This window comes from Nuphar pumila, chromosome 12, assembly GCF_984573655.1.
Source record: "Nuphar pumila chromosome 12, dmNupPumi1.hap1.1, whole genome shotgun sequence".
In the NCBI taxonomy this organism is placed as follows: domain Eukaryota; kingdom Viridiplantae; phylum Streptophyta; class Magnoliopsida; order Nymphaeales; family Nymphaeaceae; genus Nuphar; species Nuphar pumila.
Window position 1 is genome coordinate 12,624,551 of NC_143260.1, and position 24,237 is coordinate 12,648,787.

The window sequence follows — 24,237 nt, forward strand, 5'->3', positions numbered from 1 at the left end:
AGTCACGTTCTTTCAATAACCATCTTTAAAATATCAATCGCCCCACTTCAGGATTTTTAAAGTTGCAAACTAGGTTTGTGCACGACTGAGTCCCTAGAATACAACTAAGCTTAGACCTCAAGAGTGTCACTGCTTCACAAGATCAAGTGACCTCTCTTAAACACGAACTTGCAAGCCAAACTTTCTAAAAAAAGACACCATTTTGGCTCAAATGAACTCCAACAAAAAAGGGTGAAAAACTTTTGCGCAAGAAACTATACGTCAAAACTGCTTATTAAAAAAAACTACTAACCCACCAAAATCGGGCCCTTCTATCTCTTGGTTACTTCATCTCTCTCACCTCTCTTCAACGTTCTCTATCATTGAAGAAGACGGATCAGGTGCAATCACATTGCACACCAAAAGGGTGCCACTAAGATAGAGGGCGGTCAGCTGCAACAACAAATTTTTAGTGTAATGTTATTACACTTGATCTGCTATCATCCTTGTACAAGTTTCTCTAGCCATAGAGTAGCCAAAAGATGGTAGGGGATTTGTTGTTGTAGTAAAATTGATGCCCATTCTTACCTGTCTATCCCCATATTTCGTATCATATATATATATGATACTATGGGTATGTTTGTTTTAAGTTTGTTCCATTCATCCCCTATGTCATCCTTATTCATACCACTCTTTGGGATTTCATTGATGCAAGTTGTTTTGATCAAATCGTACTCCACATATGTGATCTACATCATTTATTTAGTGAAGATCGACATTTAAATTATTGAAACCCGACATGCGTGCTGAATCTTTTGGCAATTCAAAAATCAACAGATGACAAAACACAAAAATTTATAATGTAAAAACAGAAAATGATCATACTGCATGACGAAAATGATGTATTTAAAAAAATATCCTACAATTTACCAAATCTGTCGAATAAACAATATTGTAGGTTTTTAATTTTTTCTTGATGCTTTTACCCCTTGTAGGTACAAATTTCTAATTTTTACACATCATGATGCTAAAATAATACACCCACGACACACATCAACAAAACCACATCTTAGGTTGCGATATTTCAAAAAATATTGCAAAATTCTAAAAATTACAAAATTATGGACGTGTATTGCATGAAGTATTGTGAAATTTTAAAATATTTGCAAAAGTTCGATATTGCAAAATTTCTTATTCGCATCACACCTGTATTATGAAAATTTTCTCTTAAGAAATTTCGTCCCATATAAATGTGTGCTTAATTTTTTCTTATTTGTATCTAGAAAGAGTGGTAACCCCAATCCTCCTCCCTCTAGAATCCCAACCCTTTCGACGATTCTTGTGAAAGTTGTTCACTCCACCTCATGCAAGGTTGTGGTCTCCTTCTCTTCCACTTCTCCGATTAGCTACTAAGGTGAGTTCTATAAAATATATCTATTATTTTATTTTTTATTTTTTTAGAAGAAGCAAAGAATATTATTAATCAGAAAATCAAAATAAACGATAAGAGATCATCATATGATATTATCTGTTATTAACAATAGGTATCTTATCGCATCAATATCTATTGTTTTATTATTATTTTTCTTCATAACATAGTTTTTTCTTCTTTTTGTTTGGTTGTTGTTGTGAACTTATTATGTATATTTCGTTATTGTGGATGTTACCGTGTGTAAACATATAATATTTGTCACTAGATTTACTATTTAGGGATTTTTGCATATAGTCACTTATTTTTGTCTGATGCTTGTTAATATTCAGTGGTTTTGTCAACATTAGTATATAGAAATGGAGGCCATATGCTTGATATCACCTTCAAAAGTCATCACTAATATGCATCATAGAGTTTGCCTTTAAATAGCATATTGTCACGTGAAGAAAGGTGCAACGAAGATATTGGCATATTAATTCCTCATATGAATAATCTTTACTGTCATTTAACCATGAATCTTTTTCATGAATGACATTTTTTTTTTGCATTTATTCTGGACTTGAGTTTGAGACCTTATCTTTCGTGGTATCCATAAACTGAGAACTTGAGCTTTTCAAGATACTTTAATGGCTTCAAGGTGTTTCTAAGATCATGCACGGATTCCTAGAGCTTGCAACTAAGCTCTCATTTCCATATTAATACATGTGCATGATCGCTAAATTAAGCATGAGTTCATATGCTTGCAGCATGCAACAATTCTTGCTACCTGTCAATTTTGTTTTCTAGTTCATAGTTTCTTGAATGCATCAAACTCAACTGTTCCTAACTAAACTATTGATGTCCATAATTTAGGTTGTTATTATGAGTTCAAAGCACTTGGTGCCAAATATTGCATGATTCTGTGATCTTTTCGATACATTATTTCTAAAGAACATGAAAGTCTTTTAGCTATTAGAACACATGCATTTGATTAAATTGTGATTATAATGAAATACAAAGTTCATGTGAGAGTTGTAGAGGGGAAAATGATGTTAATATTTATGTGCATATTGGCTTGTATATGAGCTTTTATACTTTTGGATTCTTTTAATTACCAACTTCAAGTACAAAAACACACAAATAAACACATAGATGTAATATCAGAAATCAAAATTTTTTTAATGGATGATATAATATCAAGTGACAATTATATACAAAATAAATATATAAAAGTACCTATTTCTCGACACCGACATTGTTTGCTACTGCGACCTCCTACTGGAAGCATGCACTCTCACCGAAGGAGGAGAAGGATGAACCTCTTGTGCTCTATGTAGCCTAACATTGCTCTCCTCTACCTCTATTGAGCTCATAATCACATCTTTTGCCTGAAGACCCTAGATAATTTTCCTAACCCCAACCTCACTCTCCTCCACATCTGGGAAACTACTCTTCTTCAATTCGCCACTACCACTACAAGTGGTCTACATCTCCATCTCACCACTACCACTACAAGTGACCTCATCTCCATCTTGTTGAAGAAGGATATTGAGTTTGGCCACAACCTCACCGTGAGCTAATGGCTTAAATTCCTTCAACAATGAGTCCTTATCCTCCTCTTTTGATGCTTTCGAGATAGAAGACAAATATTTGGTTGTAATCTTATCATCCTCTCTTTCAAAATCAGTAGGACTTCTGGGCCAATTTAAAAATTTTAGCAGATGATATGTTGGAAGTGCATAAAATTGCTTGGATGAGCATAAATTTCTATGCTACAGATCGTTGAGGCTTTATTTTTGGTGGACAATATCTGACAATCAGATTTTTTTGTCTTGGAGCAGGATCCCTTTCTATTGAAGTGGCATGCCTATTATACATGTCAAGATATGTCTCATGAAACACCACATAACCGATAAATCTTTAGAGCCCGACCGGCTCATTCTGCCTTTTTATTTTCTTATTTGTGATGGTAGGTTTGGCTTATGTGTTCTTTTTATCTTATTTGGTGTCATCTTATAATAAAAAACTTAATTCATACTATAACAACATAAAGTGGATAATATACATGCAAAAACCAAAAAAAACCCAAAAAAATCAAGAAAACTCACATGAAATGTTCTACACACGAAAAATCCAAAAAAACTCGATTAAACTGAATAATATACATGCAAAAACAAGCCAACTGAGGGACATAATTGACACACACAACCAATTTACGAAAAAAGGTTTTTATCAGAAAAACAATAGTAAAAAACCTAGTCAGCAGTAACCTTACTGGAAAAAAATTGGTTGAGGGACGTCGCTGAAGTCGTTGTCAATGGTTTCTACTAGAATATTCGCAGAACATTCACCAAAAAATTCACTGGAGGGGGGTTGAAATTCGAGGTTTTCCAATGTTGGTGAATCACTGCCGATGAACTGTTTCCAATGAGGGTTTTTGCAAAGATGCCACTGCCGGAATATTTCCCTAAATGTTGTCAAAATGTCACCAAAATATCGTTGAAAGAATCGGAGACCACCAATTGAGGATCACAAGAATGCTAGAATTTATGAAAATCTCGATTAAAAGATGCCAAAAATAGGGTTGAGAAATGAAGCATCATTTATATGGGACACAATTTCTCAAGCAAATGTAATTTTGTAATACGGGTGTGATTCCAATAAGAAATTTTGCAATATCGAACTTTCACAATTTTTCATAATTTCGCAATACATTGTGTGATACTCTTTCAGAATTTCATAAGGTACAAACTTTCGCAACACTTGAAAGGATTTTCGTAACATATCATGCGATACTTGTCCGAAATTTCACAATTATAGGACTTTTGCAAATTTTATGCTTTTTGCAAGTTATTGCGCTAAACTCATCATGAGTTTTACAAATTTTTTAAAATTGTGCAATCTTTTTTAAAATATTGCAACCTCAAATGTGATTTGTTGATAAGTTTCATGGGTGTATTATTTTAGTGCCATGACGTGCAAAAATAAAAAATTTACACCTACGAGGTGTAAAAGCATCGAGAAAACATTGAAAACTTGTGATATTGTTCATTCAATGGATTTGGTAAATTGCAGAGCATTTTTTAAAACACGACATTTTTGTTGTAGAGTATGGTCATTTTTTTATTTTAAAAAAAGGTCGATTCCTGTTAAGTTGACCATGCTAAATCCACCTACAAAGTCAGATTTGATCAAAACGACTTGTATCATAACTTTTAAGAGGGATGGAGGTGAGTGGAACTGGACTCTGTTTTGCCGTGGACCATACCATTTCAGAGCAAATATGACTGAGAAACGCATGAATCAAAATCACTAGGGGCCTTTGCAATTTAGACTCTGGTGGTAAATGACAAAACGACTCTATCCTCTCATGCCCCATGCTCTCACATTTGCTTTCATGTGAGAAAATGGAGCCATTGCAATCATTCTCTCGTTTGGGTGAGAGAATGATTCTCATGAGAGTTGAGCAAAGGTTCTTAACTCAACTTAATTTATACAGAAAAACTTAGGTGTGTTTTTGACATTTTTTAAAAATTTAGGTGTTTATTTGATTAATACCAAAAGTTATCTGTTTTTCAAAATATTTTTATTAAAGTATTGCTTAATGGTGGTGCACGTCACAGTAAATGACGACATTGGTGATATTTTTAGTTGTAGTAGCAACGATGATAGGAGTAGGGGTGGGCAACCGGACGCCCGACCAGGCCGTTGATCGGCCGGTCCATGGCTGGGTCAAAAGCCTGGTTCAGGCAGCCCCCCCCCCCCTTGCTCAAGTGAGCCTAATGGCTGGCCTTATATATATATATATATATATATATATATATATATATATATATATATATATATATATATATATATATATATATATATAACTACAATTAATGAAGGTAAGGAACTAGTGAGCTAGAAGTTATAGGTGCAAGTTGTATTGACTCAATCAATTCACACAGATGTTTTCAACATTTGTTTGTTAAGGATCAAGCTTTGGATGGTGCTTTTCTTATGTAAAAATATGATCTTTGAGTTATGAAATTTTGGCACATTGTGGGCTGTTAATTTTTTGACTCCTTTAAAAAACTAATTATGTTGAGATGGCCTTGAATTCTATGTTACAACCTCAACACATGTCACTTGAAAAAAACCATATTGAAGATAATTTTGGAATGGATTCGATCTGTTTGTAAAAAAGTCTTATAAATACTTTTTTAGGGTTTTCATGTAACATTTTTGCGAGTTTGGGCATTCTTTGCTGTTTTAGGGTTTTTCTATGAAGAGAGCCATCATCTACTTTTTCTAATCCCTCTTTTGACATAGTGAAAATACCTGCTCTTTCTCCACTAGTAGGCGAAGGCTTTTGGCCGAACCACGTAAATCATGTGTCTATTTGTGTGTGCTTGTTTTCTTTTCGAATCCCTCTTTTTCTCTCTCTCAGTCGTGTTTGTGGTGCAGTGCAACTTTCTAACAAATTACTTGTCATAATCACATGATTCAAAATAAGTTTTCTATCAAGCAAATCATATATTGATCTAAAAAAATTAATTTTTTTTGAAGAAAAGAGTGATTTCTCATCATTAGTTCCTTACCTTCATTACTAGCCAATATTTACCTATATATAAAAATTATATTTTTTGTTATATATAATATATATTTTATATTACATATACATACGTGCCAAGCCAGCCTGCAACTAGGGGTGGCAATCAGGTCGGGTTGGTGGGTCAACATACCTCAACACGAACCCAACCCGTTTATTAAATGGGTCGGCTGTGGCAAACACGAACCCGACCCATTTATTAAACGGGTAACCCGACACGACACAATTAACCCATTTAATAAACTGGTCGGGTCGGATAAACGGGTTGGAGGGTTGTCGGGTCGGTTTCGGGTAAGCGGGTAAACTGGTTGGCGGGCAGGTTGGTGGGTGGGTCGGGGTCGGGTAAACGGGTTGATGGGTCTGGTCGGGTTCGGGTAAATGGGTAAACGGGTCGACGAGCCACTATCGGGCAGTACTCCAGTCCCTGTCATCCATCTTCGTCGAGAAAGCCAACCGGCTCCACCAGATCGTCACCATCATCTTCGAGGTCGCGAAGCAGTCGCTGAAGAGGAAGGGGCTCCACTTCCCACCCTGGCGGAAGCCCGAGTACATGCGCGCCAAATGGCTCTCCCCCTACGAGCAGACGAAGCCGAGCCAAGGCGAAGAGGAGAAGAAGGCCGCCACCACCATCGTCGTGAAACCCTCTGGCCTCTCTACCACCAGATTTTTTGACGAGTTTGAGTTGCGCTTTAGCGACAATCTCGGCCAGGGAAAGGACGTCACCAGTGGTGGTGGTCAGATGAGGGTGGTGGTGACGGAGTGGATGCCACCGGTGATCAAGCCGAAGAGTGCTCACAAGGAAGGCAAGATCGTCGCTGGATTAGCCTCCGTTCTCCGAGAGAAACCCTAAATCCCTAATCAAGTATTCAAAAGAAAAAAGGACCCAAAGGTAAATGAGTAAAATGGTTGGCGGGCGGGTTGGCGGGTTGGGTTTGGGTAAACGGGTTGACCCGCCCGCCTCACCCGTTTATTAAACGGGTCAGACAGGTTGGCGGGTTGGCATACCCCTAACACGAACCCTACTCGTTTAATAAATGGGTTAGGCGGGTCGACCCATTTACGACATGAACCCGTTTAAGCCGAACCCGAACCCGCCAAAGAAGCGGGTTGGCGGGTCATGTCAGAAATTGCCACCCCTACCTGCAACCCAGTCTGTGTCAGCTTGAGCCAAGCTTAGTCCTAATTTATAGGCCCAAGCCCTGCCTGTGGCGGGCTGGACCGAGCGGGTCCACTTCTAGATAAGAGGAAGAAGCTTATAATGGTCGTGATCATGTATGAATGATGATAGTTGTTAATGGTAAACAGGGTTAAGATGAAGAAAGATAGAATGATGATGCATGTTGAAGATGGCAGTGGTAGTTAATGATGAAGAAAAACAAGCAAATAAAGTAAAGCGTTGAAAATGTACTATGATGATGGGTTTGAGATCGGGTGACATTGAAATCACCACCAATGGTGATGTTTTCAACATCCATAGTACATTATGATGGTGGGGGCCACCACCATGGAGAGTCATTTTGAGCTCCCTTAACGCCCTGTTTTCAACATCGTTTGGGATGGATGCAGTTGTAGGAAATGATGTAACTGGGATGGTATTTGACAACTCCGGTTTCACATTTCACTTCCCACCTACAAGAGGTGGTAGTTGTCGATTGCCACACCACACCCGTGCTTACTTTCCAATGCTCTTTCAGTTATAATTTCAACTTTTCAGCTGCATTCCAAATAGTTGCACACGTGAAAGTGGTAAGTAATTAGCTCGAACAGTTTCACTTATCCCAAACAACCATGTGGATTTGCTAAAATCACAAATTTTGGGAACACCCTAACTGCATCTTTAGCTACCACGACTGCAAGATTCCAAACAGGGCTTAAGGGTATACCTGATCGGCTGATCCCAATCCCCATTGATGATGATGTTAGTTCATGGTGATGAGAGAATATTTAATTATAAAGCTCAAGTTGCTGGCTTTGACTTTAAAAGAGTTTTCAATAAAGTGATACCTAAAAGTTAATTTATAAATATTTAATTCTTATAAAATGTTCTTCTAAATGAGCCCTAAATTTATTTTTGGTTGGTCTTATCATGACAATTTCAAAGAACATGAGATAAAGTTATAAAACTGTGTTAACTTCAAAATGCTTCTTATTTTCAATATATTGCTTTTTCATACATTTTCTTATGAATCCTTTATTTCTATTTTTTAATCTTAAGTATCTTGTTTCCGATTTTTGTTTTTTAAAGCTTACAATATTTTCCCATTTTTGTCAAAAAAAAAAGTTCCTTTAATTTTACAAAGAAAAGGTTGTGAATGTGATTTGTGACACTGTTTTCAACCTTGCCTTACGGCTCTTGTGACAAGAGACTGCATTTTGAGTATTGAACTCTCAACATCCTTCAACTTAAACACCTTAAACCGACTTACCCACTCACAGAGACCTTGCATTACTTCATACAAAATTTTGTATTGACATGATCTCGGCTGCCAATTATAATGAAGAATTCTAGCTTGACTATTGAAAAAAAAAAAAAACTTTTGTGGGGGCCATGTGTGCTCATGGAAAGATCTCCTACCTTCGGGAGTAGAGCTGGTAAACAAGCCGAACAAACAGAACAGGGCACGTTTGGGATCAGGTCATTTACCAGTGGATTGATATCATCATGTTCGTGTTTAGCTGAGCCCAGCTTGAGCTTCGCTTGAATGAGGCAAGAGAGTTGGCTTGTGTAAAAACATTTCATGTTATTTATACATGAAATATATATTATATAATATAAAAATATGTATTTTATATATTACACTTAATAATTCATATTTTATGAATATATATTTTATATATGCTTCTCTTTGTGTGTGTGTGTATATATATATATTATGCATTGTTTTTGAAGCCAAAAAAAAATGTAAACCAAATGCATATTTTATCTGAGCTTGTTTTGCCCCAAGGGAGGTTGGCATAGTGAGGTGGGGGCTTTAGCTGCTAGACAAACAGTCAAGGTTTCATTCTCAAACCAATGCTTAGCATAGGCCCCAAGAGCGAATTAAGGTCCTAACCTTGAAGTTTTACGCTGTCGGCACGATGGTCATATGTATGACAGGCTGAACCAATATGACCAGGTGAAAAAAAATCTGAGCATAACACCTATTATTTTCCATTGGTTAGTATTTGCGCCAATCTAATGCTTAAATTAATCTTTAGACTGCTAAGACACGCTTTGCACTAACACAAACTTGTTTTCTTGTCACAATTAATACAAGCAAAGGCAGCCGTAGATGTGGAATTAAGATGAGGGAAGAGGGGGGATACTCACTATCTTTTACCTGAATTCTTGTTCAAGTGATTGAAAAGAAAAATGACTTTCAACTAGACACAATGCCTTGAATCACAATCTACTCTTAAGATTTGAATAGTCACGATGGCAACAAGGTGCAGTAAAGGTAGCCTAGCCATGTTCATTATATGTGTATTTGTTGATTTTCAAATGAGGGAATCAAAGTTGACTAGACTCAACAATAACATTGGGTTCAGGTCGTCAAGAAATCTTGCACTTGGCAAACCCACTTAATAGACCATGAAACACAATTGGAACCAACCAAGTCAATCCCTTGAGCAAATTGGAACAGCACAAGCCAATTCATGAGCAAAATGGCATGCCTAAAAGCTTCTCTAAAGATGAAATTGAAAGAATGAGAGATGCGCCCCAAAAAGGCTATCTGCCTTTCTAGTTAAAGTTAACGGCAGTTTTTTTTTTTTTGGCAGAGAAAGCTGGGGTTAGGCATGTCCCTACCAGTTATACAATCATATATCATTGGGATTCGAACTTGCAACGTCCCAAAACAAGGTGACATGCACTAACTGCTCCTGCCAGACAAGCGGAGCCTCCATTGGTAGGGTTGATGGTAGTGTCATGTGACATGGGATGGCCATTGTTCGAAACCCACAAGGGGCATCCCTTGCACCATTGTATGTACGAGCAGGGAAGACCCCAAAGGTTTTATCAACTAAAGATTTGCCAGTTTATGGTGGGTGATTGAAAGGTTTTCCCATTGTCTAACTATTAAAAAAGAAAAGTAGAGTAAAACATGAAACTAAAAGCATGAAAAACATTAATGCCAAAATCACCAAGTTGAAGAGACATCATGAGTTTGAAACCCATTATGGGCATTTGGGGTTAGGTAGACCCCTACCAGTTATATAACTATACCGTTAGGTTTTGAACCTGCAACATCCCAACACAAGGTGACATGCACTAACTGCTCCTACCAGACAAGCGGAGCCTCCATTATGGACATTTCTTACCTCAAGGTCAAAGTTAGATATACTCGCAAGTGGGCAGGAAGGATCTCAAAGATTTATCAACTGAGGCATGCCAGAATGAGGTTATGATAGGGCTTTTTCGTTGTCTTAGACAAAAAAAAAAAAATTAAACACCTAAACATTTCCATGGTTAACAATTTCTAAAACTTAGGTGTGCTTTTTTATTTTCACCAATAAAATAATTTAAATGTGTTTTTACAATTTTTCAAAAAATAAAAAACAAATAAAAATTGAAAACGCCTAACTGTTATGTCCTCTTTAGCTACACTTAAGGTTTGGCATAAAAAAGTCACAAGAGACGTCCCTTCCTAATTGCCTTTCCTTCCCCATGTGACGGTAAACATAAACATGGGTGTGCATCTGCTTTGACTTTATTGTCCCTAGCATGAATCTGAGCTTTCTTTTTTCTTTTTTCTTTTTTGGAGAATATTAATCTAAGGCTTTGATTGGGGCAGAAATCATGCACAGTTATTTTGATTCAATCTAACCTCATAGATGTGTTCAGCATGATCATTTTAGTAGGAATCATCTCTTAAATCATGTTTTTTTGACCAAAAAGACATTTTTTTAAGTTGAGAAAAAGTCACTTAAAAATCTAAATAGAAAAACAATGAAATCATAACGAGAATGTTTTCCATGTCAATCTTAAATTCATTATAGAGAAAATGAATTCTGCACTACACTATCTCATATACCACTTTCCTGGCCTACTGCCAGCCTACCAACTTCAAGATTTTCAGGTTTTTTTTCATAAAGCTGACCACACAGATGTGTTCAGAAGAAATGACACTTGATCATGTTTTTTTATAAAAACATAATTTTTAAGCCTTGAATATTTAAAAAAATTATATCATCAATTTCTAAACTTTATAAAAACCTACATGTGTATCAAAATGTTTAGATCCAAGAGTTTTATATGGTCAAATTTAAAGAGAACAAGAAAACCCCTTCAAAAGCCCTATAAGCTGGCGGTAGGCCACAAAAGTGGTAGGCAGCTACCACCTACTTCAACTTTAATAAGTAAAAAAAAAGCTTAATTACGGCAATTTTATGTATTGAACTTAATAAACACATTTATTCCATCCTCCCCGCTGCAAAAGATGGTTTTTTTGGTTTAATTAAAGACCTGAGACTTAAAAAAGGACTTCTTTTGAAGCTGACTTTTTTAATTGGTCAATTAATGACAAACTAGAGAAATCAATAAGTGCACGGGCCACGTACATCTGCAGTCACCACTCTATTGTGATCTATTGAAGGGTGAAAGTTGACTTAGATGGGAAGGTGGGTCCCCCATGTGCATGTTTTTGTATTCTAATGTGATCTATTGAAGGGTGAAAGTTGACTTAGATGGGAAGGTGGGTCCCCCATCTGCATGTTTTTGTATTGGATCAATACCCAATTCATCACACAAATCAAATCAGAGTGGGTCCCACCACGAGCCATAATAGTTAAACTCTCTAATTTCTCTTTTCCACCCTCCAAACATTAAAGTTCACAATGGGCTTCAAACGGCACCCACCATCCACAAGGAAGCCACATTCCTCCTCCTCCTCCACTTTTTGCTTTTGCATCACCACCATTTTTCCCGCAACTCTTCCTCTTTAGCATAACTACTACCATTACCAATTTGCATGTGTTAGGGGGCTTCCTACCCTATACACTTTTGCTTATAGCATTGGATAGAACTCCTAACGGATTAGAGTTGTCAATCCGTCTTTCATGGCTCATCCATCGGGCCTGTACCTTATCCCTTGCTGAGGTCGAGTTTCCTTGTAGAGCATCTTCTTTGGCCCGTAAATAGACGATAAAAGACATCAATGAGATTATCTTCCTTTTGCCTCTCGTGGATATAGGCTACAACGTCGAACCACGTAATTCTCTTCGCCTTTCCTTTCTCTTATTCTATTGTTAAAATACTTTAACATGGTATCAGAGCAGGCCTCAACTTAATTCATCATGAGCGGCGATGACAATAGCACCAACTAGGATGCTAACACCAACACCAACGTCATTACCAAAACAGTGGTACAGGATCAGAATCCGCAACTCAAGATCACTACCACACTTCTCAATGGCACGAACTATCTTCCATGGTCTAAAGTGACCATGTTCTACCTCAGCGACAAAGGAAAACTCAACCTCATCAACGGTAAGAATCTGGCACCAGCAAATGATCACACCTCATACGAAGAGTGGGAGTCAAGAAATCATTTGGTCATGTCCTGGCTCCTCTCTATGGAGCTGAGTCTAGCAGAAGGCTTTCTGTTTCACGAAACAGCCCGAGGCCTGTGGGAATCCCTTGCTGAAGTTTATGGACAACAGAACAACATGGCCCGCATGTATCAATTGAAGCAACAAATCTCTAAACTCCAGATGAATGATAAGCCTTTCCATGAGTATGTTGGAACTCTATGAGGCATGCTTGATAAACGAAGTCAGTACAGACCCCTTACTACCGACATTACCACGCTCAAACAGCAGGCTGAGGAAGACAAAGTTTTTAAACTCCTAGTTGGCCTACCTGATAACTACGATAACCAGCGTAGTCAGATCCTCATGTCTAACACTCCTGTGACCTTCAATATTGTGTACGCCATCATACAAAGGGAGGAAACTAGACGACAAGTAATGGGAATCAAAAGTAATGTTGACAACAACGTTCATGAAAAGACTGCCTTCACCGCTCAAACCAAATCTGAGAGTGAAAAAGGGATTAACACAAGTGATAGAATCTGTGGCAGTGAACACACCAGGCCAAAATGTACTCATTGCGGTAAACTTGGGCATATGAAGGATAGGTGCTGGGAAATAGTCGGCAAACCAGGTCAGAGCAATCAGACCATAAAGAAATCTTCCTCCTTAGAGCTGAACATCGACGAGTTAGCCAGACTCCTCAAACAACTTAATAAAGCCAATCTTGGTATAAACACCGAATCGGGTGAAGGTAAAAGTGATGTTGCAGGTATATTTTCAATTGCCCTCGCTACTAATTCCTTGCAAAATAAATGGCTTATAGACTCTGGGGCCACGGATCACATGACCGAGCATAGAGATTGGTTAACGTTCATTAAGATGGTCTCCATAAATTTCATGTGCATAGTCAATGGAACCTTGTTCCAGTTCAAGGGAAAGGAATTAAAAACTTCCTTCAGGACAATCATGCTTCTGATATGCTTTATATAAATGATTTTCCAGCAAACCTCATATCTGTTAGCAAAATCACCAAATCTCATAAATGTAACATCATTTTCTTAACTAACAAAGTGGTTTTTCAAGACGCCAAGACGAGGAAAATGATTGGTAAAGGTACCAAAGCTAATGGGATCTACATCTTGGATGACGAAACCAAGGCGATGCTGGCAAAAAAGGATGTTGATGAAAGTAAACTATGGCACTCCCGACTTGATCATCCCTTTGACCAAATTTTGAAGTCTCTTCTACCTAATTTGGTATTTGATATAAATCAGTCATGTGATACTTGTCAATTCGCAAAACAAACTCATTTGTCGTTTGATGCCTCTAAGGATAGATGTGAATTTTCCTTCGATTTAGTTCATTTGATGTGTGGGGCCCGGACCCAACAAACTCTTATGCTGGTTTTAAATACTTCATTACGTTTATTGATGATTGTTCCAAGACTACATGGGTCAACTTTCTTAAAAACAAAAGTGAAGTTCTTAGTGTCTTTAAAGAGTTTTGTGCCATGACCAATACTCAGTTTGACATACAAGTCAAATCCATTCAGTCCGACAATGGGAGAAATATATAAGCGATGCTTTTAAAGAATACCTTAGCACTCATGGGATCTTACCCCAAAATACTTGTACTAGAACCCCCCAACAAAATGGGGTTGCATAATGCAAAAACCGACGTTTGTTAAACATCCCAGGGCTCTTATGTTTCAATCTAATATTCCAAAATGCTTTTGGTCTGATGTCGTAGCCGTTGCATGTTACATCATGAATAGAATACCCAGTAAAAGCATCGATGGCGCAAGCCCCATATAGATCCTTTGGAAAAAGGACATATCCATCTCCCACCTTTAAGTGTTTGGATGCACCTGTTATGTTCACCTACCGCCTAATGATAGAGATAAACTCGACAAGAGGGCATTTAAATGTACTTTTTTGGGCTATTCCACTATAAAAAAAGGTTTCAAATGTTATGATCCCAAACAGGAAAAAACTTATATCTTGCGTGATGTTAACTTTTTCAAACATGAGCTTTATTTCAAGGAAATCAATCAAGATGCCTTGCAGTACAAGCTTCAAGGGGATAAGGCCACTACTACCAAAGCTAAGAAGCCGGTCCTACCTAATGTCACCATCCTTGACATCTTCTCACCAGACCATCCTCTCCCACCGAGATCCAACTCGCATCATCTTCCCCTGCCAATCTCGAACCTCTTCAGGCCAATCAACCACCTACAGACAACAACCATCCAGATTCAACACCTACTACCAACCCAAATCCATTGGGTGAACCTATCTGAAGATCCAGTCACACTTCACATGCCCCAACTCGCCTAACAAGACTACTATACCTACCTAACTTCAACCTCCACTCACCACCCTATAGAAAACCACTTATCCCTAGACAACATGTCCACCACATATCTTAACTTCTTAGCTGCCACCTATTCCCACATTGAACCCGGATCCTACCAAGAGGCCATCTCCTAACCCAATTGGATAAAGGCTATGCGAGATGAGTTGACTACACTTGAAAAAAATCACACTTGGGACATCATTCATATACATGAGGGAAAAAAAGCCTGCGGCATGCAAATGGACTTACAAAATAAAGTATAACAGTGATAGAAGTATAGAACACTATAAAGCTAGAATGGTAGTCAAGGGTTACACACAAATTGAAGGGATCAATTTCAACGAGACCTTTGCTCCCATCACTAAAATGAACTCCATCAGAATCCTCCTCTCCATTACTGCCAACAAAAGATGGGGCACATATCAACTCAACGTCAAGAATGCCTTCCTTCATGGCGATCTCAAAGAAAAAGTATACATGGAACTCCTCCCAAGGATACAAGACCTCTACGAACCCGAACATGTGTGTAGGCTAAAAAAAGCCCTATATGGCCTAAAACAGTCCCCTAGGGCCTGGTTTGCAAAGCTCAGTGAAACATTATCCAAGCAGAGGTTCAAGAGAAGTGAGGCAAATCACTCCTTGTTCACAGCAAAGTGCCTTTTCGAAACTACTATTGTGCTCGTTTATGTTGACGACATCATAGTAACAAGTGATGACTTATAAGGGATATACAGGATAAAGAAGCATCTCAATAAGAGATTTGAAATCAAGGACCTTGGGAAACTCCGCTATTTTTTGGGCATAGAGGTGGATCACTTCGACAAAGAGATATTCGCAAGCCAAAGAAAATACACTTTAGACCTCCTGAAAGAAATCAGAATGCTCGGTGTGAAGCCCATTGACTCACCCATGGAAGCCAATTACAAACTCCTCAAAGATGAAGGAGAACCCATTCACAACATAGGCAGGTTTCAACGCTTGGTGGGTAGGCTCATATACCTCATGATGACCAGGATGGATATATCCTATCCCGTGAAGCTAATAAGCCAATTCATGCACTCTCCAAAAATGCCTCATCTCGAAGCCGCTCACAGAATCCTAAGGTATCTCAAAGCAACTCTGGGCAAGGGTATACTAATGAGAACACACGGACACACCGATGTCATAGGGTACTCAGACGCGGACTAGGCAGAAGACCCAAATGATCGAAGATCCACCATCGAATATTGTGTATTTGTGGGAGGCAACCTCGTCACTTGGAGAAGTAAAAAACAAAATGTAGTGGCTCGCTCAAGCGCAGAGGCCGAATACAAGGTCATGGCTTCAACAACCTATGGGTTAGTGTGGATCAAGGCTCTACTAGAAGACATCAGGATCAACTCTTACAAAGCTATGAAACTAAGGTGCGACAATAGAGATGCTATTCATATCAACACCAATCCCGCATTCTATGAAAGAACAAAACATATTGAAGTAGACTGCCATTTCATACGAGAAAAAGTTCAAAGAAATGTGATCTGCACTCCTTTCGTGAAAAGCGAAGATCAAGTGGCAGATGTATTCACAAAATCATTGTGTTGTAATCACTTTAAAATCTTGTGTAACAAGCTGGGACTAATCGATATCAGTCCATCAGCTTGAGAGGGAGTGTACATTAGGGAGCTTCCTACCCGATATGCTCTTGCTTATCGCATTGGATAGAACTCCTAACGGATTAGAGTTGTCAATCCGTCTTTCACGGCTCATCCATCGGGCCTGTACCTTATCCCTTGCTGAGGTCGAGTTTCCTTGTAGAGCGTCTTCTTTGGCCTGTAAATAGACGATGAAAGACATCAATGAGATCATCTTCCTTTTGCCTCACATGGATGTAGGCTACAACACCGAACCACGTAAATCTCCTTGCCTTTCCTTTCTCTTATTCCATCGTTAAAATACTTTAACAACATGCACCACTCTCTTGCACCATCTCCACTCCTACAACCACCAATTCACATAGTGCTCACAACTAGACCGGCGATCTCCAGCATGCTTGATTTGCCTGGAACAAGCTCTGCTTCAGCCCCGTGAAGGAGAAGCTGCGCCTCGCCGCCTTCTCAAAGAAATGGCTGGTCGGTGCGGCATGGAGAGCATGCCCTCACCCTCTATGCGGCGCTGGCCCGCGTCGAGCACACTGTCCACGTCTTCACGGTGTCGTCAGATGCGTTCGACTGGTAGCCCTATGATGTCACGGATGGGGACCTTCGCATCCACTTTGCACCGAACTGTGCCGGCTCACTCGACCTCTCAGCGGCGTGGGAGCTTTATGCCAAGGAGAATGTCACCCGACCCTTCGACTTCATCCACAATGAGAGTGTCGCTCTCCACCACTCATTGGCTCGGTCTGTGCCAAACCTCACTGCGACCTGGCATGGCATAGCCTACGAAGCTCTGCACTCAGACCTATTCCAAGACCTTCTCTGTGAGCCCGGTCAACACCAGCCAGCCTAGTCCCAGGAGTGGCTCCATGACACCATCCCAAGGCTTCTAGAAGAGATAAGATTCTTCACTGCCTATAAGCACCACATTGGCATCAGTGACAGTGTAGGCGAGGTGTTCGTGAACATATATTAGTTACCCCAAGATAACATTCATGTTATACTAAATGGGGTAGACCATGATAACTTCTTTCATGACCCTCAAACAAGGGGAAGGTTTGGGGTAGAATTTGGGGTACCCCCTAACGCTAGCCTTGTCATGGGGGTGGCTGGTAGGTTGGTCAGGGACAAAGGCCACCCTCTGCTCTTTGAGGTCTTCTCCATCGTTAAGAAACGCTACCCAGATGTTTATTTGCTAATAGCAGGGTCAGGACCATGGGAAGCACATTATAGGGAGCTGGAGCCCAATGAAAAGGTGTTGGGGGCCTTAGAACCCTCTAGGCTCGCAGAGTTCTACAATGCACTGGACGTGTTTGTTAACCCTACGTTGAGGCCACAAGGGCTGGACCTTACCCTGATGAAAGCAATGCATTGTGGGAAGCCACTTTTGGCCAACAATTTTCCTAGCATCAAGGGGAGTGTGGTAATGCATCAAGGGTTTGGGTACACTTTCTCTTCTAATCTGAAGTCCTTGACAATGGCCATGGAGTTGGTGATTGGAGATGGGGCGGTGGAGATCTCTAGGAAAGGGAAGGCTTGCAAGGAGTATGCTCTGTCCATGTTCACTGCTAGCAGAATGGCCTCTTCCTATGAGAGGTTCTTTCTTTGCATGAAGGGTGTGAAGTATTTTTGGTACCCCTTAGATACTGATTGTTAGTATTTTTAGGGGGAAGTTGGTGTAAAAAAAATGCAATGAGTAAAAATGGTGACTGTATTAATAGCCATTAGGGAGAACATGGATGATTAAGCTTGTAGCTTGTTAGGGTGTTGTTTCATCGTTTACCACAAGAATGGATCAGGTGACCTGGTTGGTGTTATTGAATTCTATGGGACATGGCGAGACAAGGGCAACTTTTTAATTTGGGTCATTCAATTGATGGCAAAAGTGTGATATTGAACAGACTAGACAGGCCTTTGAAAATGTTTTCCCTTTGAATAGTGATGCATGTTACTTGGGTGGATCAGATATCTGTCTGGCAGGAGCAGTTAGTGCATGTCACCTTGTGTTGGGACGTTGCAAGTTCAAATCTGAATGGTATATGGTTGAATAACTGGTAGGGGTCTGCCTAACTCCAGCTTTGTCTGTCGAAAAAAAGATATTTCATTGAATCCATGCCCATTGAGTCGGATTTTTCTCACATCTGAGCCTGACTTAAAGTCTGACATCACCATAGGCGATATGCATCCGAGTCTGAATCCGACTTCAAATCTGATTATCTTACATCCAATGAGATCCAACCCAAGTCCAGCTCGTTTATGTCCTCACCTTTGAACCGCATTGAAGCTAGCAAATTTACAGGCAAGGCCTTGTCTTACTTGTTTCATTCGATAAGTAACCTCCTTGTTTTCAGAGCACGTGAATCCAAACTACTTTTTAAAGTTGGATTACTATCCTTTAGATGTGGTCTTGAAGCATCAATATTGCATTGATTTGGAAGCCATTTGAAAGTAGTTTTTGCACACAATTTTTCCTGAATACTTTACTGTGTTTGATTGACACAGTTTTCAAAATGTTTGTTGTTGTTTTTTTTTTGTAACAAAGAAAAGTGCAAGCAGTTTGGGTGAGACCCCCCCTTCAGAAACCTTAACCGTCTTATTTTTCTCAATTCAATTTACAAGTCTCGCTCTCTTATCTGGTAAGTATTATCGGTAGATCCAGTTCAACTGATCCAAGAGGAGTCCCAATATGTGGACTTTCCTCATGGCTAGCTTTATGAAAACTTACCTAATGTGGGACACGTTCAGCCTTAGGGAAACCTACTTGGCAAGGAAACTAAGGAGAAAGGAAAGTTAAGCAAAGAAGGAAATGAGGCAAAAATAGTAGATAGAAATCTTTTATCAATATGTAAACTCTTGGGTGTAGAGAGCTCTATAAATTGTAAAGGCTTAAGCCTAAGAAAGCAATAAGACCAGCTCCCTTTCGCCGACGTAGGCACAAAAGTGGTTGAAACACGTAAATCTCTCTCTCTCTCTCTCTCTCTCTCTCTCTCTCTCTCTCTCTCTCTCTCTCTATATATATATATATATATATATATATATATTGCACCATTGATTTCAAATCGGTTTATGGTATCAGAGCTAGAGTTGTGATCTTATCTGGCATGTTCACTATGGCTTCTACGTCGACTTACTCTCGTCTTCTTCCAAGTTTCCCTACCCAACAACACTCAATGTTGCTAACTTTGTCTTGATAAAGTTGACCCATTCGAACTATTTACTCTGGAGAACTCAACTCTAGGGCAGGATCGAGAGTCAAAACCTCCAAGGTTTTATTGATGGCAAAGTTGGTGTCGATGGTGCTTGTGTAGAGATTGCAGACTGCATTGCTTGGATAAAGTCAGGTTGACTTCTCAGAGGCTGGATCACAAGTACTTTATCTGATGATGTACTCATATTTTTTGGTGGGTTGAACACAACAGTCCAAGTCTGATCGACCCTTGAAGAAGCCTTCACTCTGGATTTCCAAGAGCATGAGTACTATCTCCTCCAAAAGCTGCAAACAATTTGTAAGCATAACCTCTCTCTAACTAAGTATATTGTTTCTTTCAAAAATACTTATGATGAATTGGCTGCTATGGACAAGCCTTTAGATAATCGAGCTAAGGTATTTTCTCTTCTTAATGGTTTGGGTCAAAGCTACGAGGTCTTCATCACCACTATGATGAAACCACAAATGCCTTCCTATAAGTAGTTTGTGTCTCTGCTTCAAGGTCATGAGAGCTTTAGAAACATTTACCTAACCAAAATATGGTCTTCATGAGTCAACATTAAGACAAAAACTTTAATAAGCAAGGTGGCTATCAAAACAAGTTTTCCTCTAGAGGTTGTAGGTAAGAGAGAATGGGAAATCAATCTTCTCATCACATGAATCAAAGTTTGCTTTCAGCATATTCGGCCCAAATTTGGCATGTGGACGTCTTCCTCGCCAAGTTTTCAGGGGTATATCGGTACCAGCAGCACCAACACCAGATTTGCAAATATATCCAAGAGGAGTCCCAAGATAGGAACTTTCCTCATGGTCAATTTTATGGAAACTTACCTAATGTGAGACACGTTCAACCTTATGAAAACCTACTTGGCAAGGAAACTAAGAAGAAAGGAAAGTTAAGCAAAGAAAAAATGGAGGCAAAAATAGTTTAAAAAAATCATCTATCAATATGTAAACTCTTGGGTGTAAGAGCTTTATAAACTTTAAAGGCTTAGTCCTAAGGAAGTAATAAGAAAGACCAACTCCCTTCTATAGAAGTAGGCACAAAAGTGGCCAAACCACATAAATTTCTCTCTCTTTGTCCTTTTCTCTTTCTCTCTATATATATCTCTTGCATTATCGTTCTCAAATCAGTTTTGGTGAATGTAAACAAGTTACCAGACTTCACAAGTTGGAAACCCAAGGGTGGCATCCCTTGCCACAAAGCTGAAGTTGGGTATACTCCTCTTGGAAGAAGGAGAGGAACACATGTTCTACCACAAGCATACACATAAAAAAAATACTAAAATTACCTCAATACATTATCAAAGGAGTACAAGGAAATAACATAAAGCAAAGAACACACAATACTCAAAATCAAAGACACACGCTCATATCTAATGCCTTTTTATAGGCACACACCCACGCATACCACTAACCCATTAATACTAATAATACTACTAACCTTACACATTTTTTTCCCTTTAAAGCAAAACCGAACAACCTTTTCACCTTGATGACTTTTTAACTCACCGCACAACTTGTCCTCACTAAGGAAGTTACACATTGCATTAATCCTCATCACTCCCCTTTGATGCAAAACTGAAGACACCAAGTGAATATCTAAATTTGATGAATTTTGGTTGTGAAAGAGCTTTGGTGACTATCAACTACTTGATCATTTGTAGAATAGTGTATCAACACAATTATATCTTAATTAAGCAACAACGTTTTGAATAAAATGATAGCGGAGCTTGATGTACTTGGTTCTACCACGAAAACATGATTTTTTGTCATTGTTATTGTAGCCATGTTATCGCAATAAAATTTTGTTGCAGAAACTTGAGATTGTTGCACATCTTCTAAAATCCTTCTCATCTATATAACTTGACAAGCTGCTGAGAAAGCTGTAATATATTCAGCTTCGAATGATGATAACATTGTAGAAGATTGTTTCTTTGAGCTCCATGCTATAATACTTGAACCAATATTGAAAACATACTCACTTGTTTTTTTTTTGTCGTCTACAAAACTAGCTCAATCGTTGTCAGTAAAACCAACTAAGTTAAAATTAGGAACTAGTTTATACCAGATTTCATAATTGTTGGTTGCACGAATGTAGCGAAGAATATGTTTAGCTGCTCCAAGATGATGCTTTGAAGGATCATGCATGAATCTTGAGACCAAGCTAATAGGAAACATGATATCTAGATGGGATAGAGTTAAATTAACCTAACACCAATGCTTCTAAACAATCTTAAATCTAGGCAAGTTATTCCATCATTTGATGACAACTTATCATTCGTATTCATTGGAGTAAAACTCTCCTTGCAAATTGAAATATTGTGACTTTTAAAAAGATCAAATGCATAATTCTCTTGAGAGATAAAAATACCATCAACGACTTGATGAATTTGAAGTTCAAGAAAGTAATGTAAGAGCCTCGGCTCAGTCATATCAAGGTTTTGCATCATATTGTTCTTGAATTTTTCAATGAGAAGATTTGAAAAACCAGTATATATAATGTCATCCACACAAACACAAACAATGAGAACATCATTGACGCAAATGCCTACGAGGGACACCTAAGGGGTTGTCTAAGTCGAACGCAAATGCCTAGGGACACACGAAAAGTGACAAAATATGTAGGTTAATGTTATTCCCAAAATTTAACAAAATACTATATCTCTGCCCAAACTGTCCTATGCAAATGCCTTCTAATGAATACACCTGATCCTATGTAGATATCGACTAATGATTGCACACTTAACGAGATAACAAGCAACAAAACAATGCATTCAATGATAAAGTAGGCAATAGGCTGAATTTTAAAATTGTTGATTTGGACATCCAAATGGCCCAAACAACAATGCAAACATGACCAAATATTAATTAAATATATATTCAATGTGCAGCAAAAATTTTAGTATTGAAAGAGGCATCTAAGTTCGTTGAGGCATTTCACCGAACACTTGGTGAGAACCTTTCAAACAAAATTTGGCAGCACCTCTTCTTAAAATTGCCAACACAAAAAATTGTGAACATATATATTCATTTCATATACAAATACGAACATAAACAAGAGAGGAATCCAGATTTAATCCACATATATGCAATCTGAATTTCCAACATTCAGTTTCAGATTTAACAATTCAATATTGAATAAAAATCAACAAAACATGAAATGAAGCAACTCCTCCCACACGGTATTTCAATCCAGATTCTTTTTCAACCACAAACGAAAATAGTAGATTGGGCAAAACTTTAATAACTTCAGGAAACTAAATTCATTAAATATTATGCATTAAGCATAATTTCAAAAAATTAATCACGCAACAACAAAACAAAATTAGGAACCACACAACAACAAAAATAAAATTAGGAATCACACAACAAAAAAAGCAAAATCAAGAAAGAGGGGTTTCTCAACCAAGGGAAGGGGGGAAATCTTAGCTCCTGTGGCGAGCATAAGCCAAGAACCCAATTCATTCTTACTTCATGAGCCATCAAAGAACTCATTAGTTCATTAAGAGAGTAAGTTGACAAGTTCTTAGATTCCTCGATAACAGTGACAATATGATCAAAGTTTGAAGATAAACTCTTCAAAACTTTTTTGACAATCTTTTGATCAATAATATTTTTTCTTAAAGTTTGCATTTGATTAATAATAATAAAAATTCTAGAGAAAAATCTTGTACCGACTCATTGTCTTTCATTAAAAATGTCTCAAATTCTTTACGTAGAGTTTGGAGTTTCACCATGGTTACCATCTTGTCACCATGAAATTCTTGAATTTGAGAAAAAATAGAATATGTAATTGTTGTTGCAACACAAGTAAAGCCTTGAAATCATGTTTTTGAATATCCTTTGCATATGTTGGTTTCTTTCCTGCTTTAGAACTCTCTATTCTTACGGAACCAGAGTCTACTAGATCCTAGAGATCTTTTAAGATGAAGAATCTTCAAATTTTTATACTCCAAAATTCATACTTTTCACCACTAAAAGTAGAAACTAAAGATCGTGAGAGGTTGAGTGTGTTCATATCATTCGGCATCATGAACGAAAAAAATGATTATCTCTTTACACCAATTAAAGATTTTTTTACTTTAGCTATGACCTTCACCACCATAGTATTTCACCCAGCTTTACCATAACTAGTGTCTGCCAAAAAATGTTGAAAGAAAGAGAGGAACACACACTCTACTACATGCATACACACAAAAAAAATACTAAAAATACTTTAATGCATTATCAAAGGAGCACAAGGCAATAACATAAAGCAAAGAATACACAACACTCAAAATCAAAGACACACTACTCACGTCTAATGCCTTTTTATAGGCACCCACCCACCTATACCACTAACCCACTAACATTTACACACATTTCTTCCCTTTGAAGCAAAAAACGCACAACCTTTTTCACCTTATGACTTTTCAACTCACGCACACACCTTCACACGACTTGTCCTCTTTAAGAAGGATGTTACACATTGCATTAATTCTCATCAACTCCCACATGGGTAGGCAGGGCCTCAGGGGTTGTACCAATCGCAGCCAATGTGCTG

At 38.4% G+C, this 24,237-nt stretch overlaps 1 pseudogene; it reads left to right on the forward strand.

The window, feature by feature from the left end:
* The first annotated feature begins 16,671 nt into the window (after positions 1-16,671).
* Positions 16,672-18,140, forward strand: LOC149820023 (uncharacterized; annotated as a pseudogene).
* The last annotated feature ends 6,097 nt before the right edge of the window (positions 18,141-24,237 follow it).